We start from the raw sequence: 7176 nt of genomic DNA on the forward strand, positions 1-7176 counted from the left end.
GTTAGGCAAGTGGTTGGAGACGATAATGAGAGACAGGATAAACCAACATTTGGTAATTCAAGGTCTGATTATAAATAGTCAGCATGGATTTGTGTGTGGGAAATCATGTCTGACAAATCTTTTAAATTGTTTCAAAGAGATAACCGTGAGAATAGATAAGGGTAGGACAATGGATGATCTGTATACGGACTGTAGTAAGACTATTGACAAGGTCCCATACGGCAGGTTAGTCAGTGAGTTTAGGTGACATGGGATCCAGAGAGAGCTAGCTAATTGGATTCAAAATTGTCTCGATGGTAGGAAGCAGAGGGTGGTGGTTGAAGGTTGTTTCTCAGACTGGAGGTCTGAAACTAATGGTGTGCCACAAGTGTCAGTGCTGAGACATTTGTTATTTGTTATTTACATAAATGTTCTGAATGTGAATATACAAGGCATGATGAGGGCCATAAGACATAGGAGCAGAAATTGAAATATTCAGCCCATCGACTCTGCTCCACTATTCAGCCACGGCTAGTAAGCATCTGAACCCCATTTTTCTGCTTTCTCGCCATAACCCTTGATCCCCTTGACAATCAAGAATTTGTCCATCTCAGTCTTATATATACTCAGTAATCTGGCCTCCACAGCCTTCTGTGGCATTGAATTCCATGGATTCACCACTCACTGGCTGAAGACGTTTCTCTTGATCTCCGATCTAAAAGCTGTTCCCTTTACTCTAAGGCTGTATCCTCGGGTCCTGGTCTATTCTACCAATGGAAATATCTTCACATCTATTCTGTTCAGACTATTCAGTATTCAGTATATTTCAATTAAATCTCCCCTCATCCTTCTAAACTCCATTAAGTAAAGATGCAGAGTCCTCAAAGTTTCCTCGTATGTTAAGGTTTTCATTCCTGGGACCATTCTCGTGAAACTCCTCTGAACACGTTCCAAGGCCAGTGCATCTATTCTGAGATATGGGGCCCAAAACTGCTCAACATACTCCAAGTACTCCCAAGAAGCTTACTACATTTATGGATGATACAAAATTATGAGGTATTGTTGATAGCAAAGAACATTATCAGAAAGCATAGAGGGATTTTAATTTGATGAGGAAGTGAGCTGAGGATTGGCAACTGCAATTAAATATAGAAAAGTTGGAGGTGTTACACTTTGGAAAGTAAAAGAAAGGTAGGGCTAATACAGTAAATAGTCAGGTTCTGGAACAGAGGGACCTCAGATCACAAGAGCATACTTCACTGGAAGCGGAATCACGGGTAGAAAGGGCAGTGAAGAAGGCATTTAGACTGCTGGCCTTCATCGTTCAAAGCATTGAATATAGGAGTTGGGACATGATGTGACCATTCTGTAAGCCGTTGGTGAGGCCACACTTGGAGTATTGTGTACAGTTTTGGTCACCCTGTTAACCTGAAAAGAGTGCAAAGAAGTTTGACAAGAATGTAGTAGTAATGAATACTGCACCTACAGCTACAGCACAGGGATTACCTATTTCATTAAGAACAATGAAGACAGTCGCTTTGTCTTGGCTGAAAAAAATAATATCCGGGTTTAGTTTAGATAATGGAGGGGGCTTCCCAATATGAAGCAGGCTTGTCGTTGTGACTACCCTGAATGTATGGGTAGTCCATTACTGCAAAATATGGTCGCACTGGGCTCTTAGGGTGTAAGCTGTTCAATAAAAAGTGGTGGGTCTTTCAGTACGAGATGCGATTATTGTCCCAGACTGGTTCCTTCCATCCCACAATTGAGAAGATGGAGGTGCTATTACGGGTTTCATAGTAAGGTGTGTGCCATTAAATACCACAAAGAGCCTGAATACCCACAATAACAGAGACACACTCCTCCAGTAGGCATATGCATGAGATGCGAGGCACCACAGGAAGCAGTAGCGGTTGGTACATTGGACCAAGGCACATGGAATAAACATAGTCACATTCACTTAAGTGCATCCCCATCCTGTACAGTTGGAACAAATTGGATAGGCTTCCCCGGACTTATTATAGGAATTCCACAGGCTAGCAGGTGGGTATAAGTAATAATCAAAGGAAAGATTATATCCAATAAGTGTTCTAACAGGTATTCCATACTCCGTAGTTGGGCTTCAGGAGGGGTAAAGGGGTCCAAGAGCCTTTTGCTGATGTGAGGGCGTAACAGACCACTTCATGCTGGCTGAATATTTTATGATGACTTTGCGAAAGCAAATTGTTAGTGAAGGACGACATCTCCCCCTTTCTCTTTTGCGACTTGCCGATTTAGGCCTCTTTGAGTAGAGGCAATGCTTACCAGGAAAAGCGAAAGGACAACTGAAATCAAAATGGCACAAAACACCTTGACAGGGTAAAGACCATTGAGACTTGTTCTGTGAATGGACTGTCCGATCTTCTTGGTGCAGTTGACCATTGCGGCAGTCATTCTTGGTAACATTCCATGCATCAAAGGAATCAGTTTCTCGGGCACATAAGGACATCTTTTCAGCTTAAGCGGTACACAGTTTCTGGTTGCTCAGGATCACACCGGTAAACAGCCCCCTCTTCAGCACGAATCCCGGTGGCAACGAGTCCACACAACAGACTAAGTTCTATCTTAATCATAATGGTCGTTCTGCATTAAGGATCAGGGTATGTAAAACAGAAGAAGAACTACGATTTGGAACATGCAGCCATATCATAGTAGATTAGTTTGTTACAAGCTGATTCCGGTTTGCCTTCCAGTTCCCAATCGTCTCCATCTCCATCATCACCACCACCACAATCCACCCCACCACACCCCCCGACCCCGGAAAGGGCTCATCTAATGACTTTGGAATGATGAAGGTGAACCCAGGCGGAATGCCCGGCGACCTTTACAGCAGTCAGACTGGTGTGGAAACCCTGGAAGGGCCCTTGCCATTGAGATTGGAGGCTGCAGCTTGTCCAAATCATGATGAGAATAAAAGAGTTAGGATATTCAACAGTTGGGATATTGTTGAGGGAGGGGAGTTTCTCATGGGTAGCACAGACTTTACAGTGAAGACCTCCCAAAACTTTGGTCAAAGAAAGAACACAGGAGGACATATCCTTAGTCATGTGTTTGAAAGGAATAGGGCAGGAAGCATCATCCCAAGGCGAGAGGAAGCTCGACCTCGGATGATTTCGGCTGGGGATAAGCGAGTTTTCCCCACAGTAGTTCCTTGTAGATGGAACAATACCAGAGCCACCACACTAACCCAGGAAAGACCTGTCTCAGAAGTCCATTTGGTAAGTTTAGTTTTCAGACTCTGGGCACCATGCTCCATGAACCCTGCTGCCGATGGGCAATAAGCACAATGGCGTTGGTGGTGGATCCCAAAAGGAGAACATAATTACTCATTAATATCTCCAATAAAATGGGGGGCATAGTTAGAACGTGGAAAAAAGCAAATACCAAATCAGGTAATAATCTCCTTGAATAAAATATTTACAACAATTTTAGCAGTAGCGTTGGAAGTGGAGTTAGCTTCAACCCATCAAGGAAAAAAAAATCAACAATGACCAAAACACACTTGCAGTGCTGACAACTTTGCAACTCAATGAAGTCTTTAAGCATCTTTTGCAGTTGGCATTAGTTTGTCAGAGGTTGACTCACACTTGTCAGAGAACATAGAACATAGAAAGTACAGCACAGAACAGGCCCTTTGACCCACGATGTTGTGCCGAGATTTAATCCTAATGTAAAATATAGTAACAACTAACGCACCCCTCAACTCACTGCTATCCATGTGCATGTCCAGCAGTCGCTTAAATGTCCCCTTAGATTCTGCTTCCACCACTACCTCTGGTAACGCATTCCATGCATTCACAACTCTCTGTATCAAAAAGAAACTACCTCTGACACCTACTTTATACCTTCCTCCTAACATCTTCAAACTATGAGTTCTCTAACCAGTCAATCCTGACCTGGGGAAAATTCTCTGGCTATTGACTCTATTCCTCTCATTATTTTGTACACCTCTACCAGGTCTCCTCTCTTCCTCCTTCTCTCCAGAAAGAAAAGTCCGAGCCTATTCAACCTTTCTTCATAAGGCAAGCCCTCCAGTCCAGGCAGCATCCTGGCAAACCTTCTTTGCACTCTCTCCCAAGCTTTTGTATCTTTCCTATAGTAGGGTGACCAGAATATTCCAAGTATTGACTCACCAGGGACTTGTAGAGCTGCAGCAAAATTCCACGGTGCTTAAACTCTATCCCCCGTTAATAAAAGCCAAAACACCATATGCTTTCTTAACAATCTTATCCACTTGTGTGACAACGTTGAGGGATCTATGTACTTGCACACCCAGATCCTTCTGTTCTTCCACATGGCCAGGAATACTGTCTTTAATCCTATATTCAGCATTCGAGTTGCACCTTTCAAAATGCATCACTCCGCATTTATCCAGGTTGAACTCGATCTGCCATTTCTCAGCGCAGCTCTGCATCCTGTCTATGTCGTGCTGCAACCTACAGTATCCCTCTATAATATCGGCGACACCTCCAAACTTTGTGTCATCTGCAAATTTACTAACCCACCCCTCATCCTCCTCATCCAAGTCATTTATAAAAACTACAAAGAGCAGAGGCCCAAGTACAGAGCCCTGCGAGACCCCATTCAACACTTTTGTCCAGGCAGAATACTTTCCATCAACAGCCACTCTCTGCCTCTTGTCAGCCAGCTAATTCTGTGTATATCTGTTTAATGCATGGAAACAGAGTGTTGATGGAGGGTTGTCTGTGTATTTATGATTAATGGTCGGTGATAAGGTGGTGGTGCAGGTTTGTGTGTATTTTCTGTATATATCTGCTTAATGACAGGAGACAGACTGGGATGGTCGAAGGTTGTGTGTATATTTCGGTGTATATCTGCTCAATGGAAGGAGAACAGGGTGGTGGTAGTGGGGTGTGCGTGTGTATTTCTGTGTATATCTGCTCAATGGCAGAAGAACATGGTGGTGGTGGAGGGTTGTGTGTGCATTTCTGTGTATATCTGATTGATGACAGGAGACAGGGTGGTTGTGGAGGTTTGTGCGTGTGTTTCTCATATATGTGCTTAATAGCAGGAGACAGGGTGGTGGTGCGTGTGTTTCTGTGTATATCACAGGGTGGTCATGGAGTGTTGTGCGTGTGTTCCTGCATGTATCTGCTTAATGGCAGGAGGCACGTTGTTCATGGAATGTTGTGCATGTGTGTGTGTGTTTCTGCATATATCTATTTAATGGCCGGGGACAGGGTGGTGGTAGAGGGTTTTGTATTTATGTGCGTTTTTGTGTATATTTGTTTAAGGGCAGGAGACAGAGTGGTGGTAGAGGATTGTGTGCATGTTTCAGTGTATATCTGTTTTAAAGGCTGGAGACAGTTTGCTGGTGGAGGGTTGTGCATGTGTGTTTCTGTGTATATCTGATTAGCAGCAGGAAACAGAGTGGTGGTCGAGGGATGTGTGTGTGTTTGTGTATATAATCTGCTTAATGGCAGGAGACATGGTGGTGATGGAGGGTATAGTATCTGTGTTTCTGTGTGTATGTGCTTACTGGCAGGAGACAGGATGGTGCTGGAAGGTTGTGTATGCATGTGCGTTTCTGCGTATATCTGTTTAAGGGAAGTAGGCAGGGTGTTCATAGAACATAGACCATAGATCATTACAGCGCAGTACAAGCCCTTCGGCCCTTGATGTTGCGCCTACCTGTCATACCAACCTGAAGCCCATCTAACCTATACTATTCCATGTACGTCCATATGCTTGTCCAATGACGACTTAAATGTACTTAAAGTTGGCGAATCTACTAACGTTGCAGGCAAAGCATTCCATACCCTTACTACTCTCTGAGTAAAGAAACTGCCTCTGATATCTGCCCTCTATCAGTCACCCCTCAATTTAAAGGTATGCCCCCTTGTGCTCGCGGTCACCATACTTGGAAAAGGGTTTCCCTGTCCACCCTATCTAACTCTATGATTACCTTATTTATCTCTGTTAAGTCACCTCTCAACCTTCTTCTCTCCAACGAAAACAGCCTCAAGTCCCTCAGCCTTTCCTCGGAAGACTTTCTTTCCATACCAGACAACATCCTATTAAATCACCTCTGCACCCTTTCTAAAGCTTCTGCAACCTTCTTATAATGCGGTGACCAGAACTGTACACAATACTCCAAGTGCGGCCGCACCAGAGTATTGTACAGCTGTAGCATAACCTAATGATTCCTGAACTCTATCCCTCTATTTAAAAAAAAGGTAATTAATCCATGCCTTCTTAACAATCCTGTCAACCTGTGTGGCAACTTTCAAGGATCTGTGTACCTGCACACCGAGATCTCTCTGCTCATCTACACTACCAAGAATCTTACTGTTAGCCCAATGCTTTGCATTCCGGTTACTCTGACCAAAGTGAATTACCTCACACTTGTCCGTATTAAACTCCATTTGCCATCTCTCAGCCCAGCTCTGCAGGTTATCTATGCCTCTCTGTAACCTACAACATCTTTCGTCACTATCCACAACTCCACCGACCTTAGTGTTATCTGCAAATTTACTAACCCACCCTTCTACTCCATCGTCCAGGTCCTTTATAAAAATGACGAACAGCAATCCCAAACCTCCTCATTTTGTACAACAGCCTACTGTGGGGATCCTTATCAAACGCCTTGCTGAAATCCATATACACCACATCAACTGGTTTACTCTCATCTACCTGTTTGATCACCTTTTCAAACACCACAATACAGTTTGTGAGGCACGACCTAACCTTCACAAAACTGTGCGGACTATCTATAATCAAATTATTATTTTCCAGGTGATTATAAATCCTATCTCTTTTAACCTTTTCCAACACTTTACAAACAACTGAAGTAAGGCTTCCTGGTCTATAATTACCAGGGTTGTCTCTACTCCCATTCTTGAATGGGGAACCACATTTGCAATGCTCCAGTCTCCTAGCACTATTCTTGTAGACAATAACGATTTAAAGATCAATGCCAAAGCTCGGCAATCTCCTCCCTGGCTTCCCAGAGATTCCTTGGATAAACCCCATCCGGTCCACGGGACTTATCGACTTTCACACTCTGCAGGATTTCTAACACCTCTTCCTTGTGAACCTCAATCCCACCTAGTCTAGTTGCTTGGATCTCAGTATTCTCCTCGGCAACATTGTCGTTTTCTAGAGTGAATACCGTCGAAAAATATTAATTTAGTGCTT

This window comes from Hemiscyllium ocellatum, unplaced genomic scaffold, assembly GCF_020745735.1.
Source record: "Hemiscyllium ocellatum isolate sHemOce1 unplaced genomic scaffold, sHemOce1.pat.X.cur. scaffold_531_pat_ctg1, whole genome shotgun sequence".
Taxonomy (NCBI): domain Eukaryota; kingdom Metazoa; phylum Chordata; class Chondrichthyes; order Orectolobiformes; family Hemiscylliidae; genus Hemiscyllium; species Hemiscyllium ocellatum.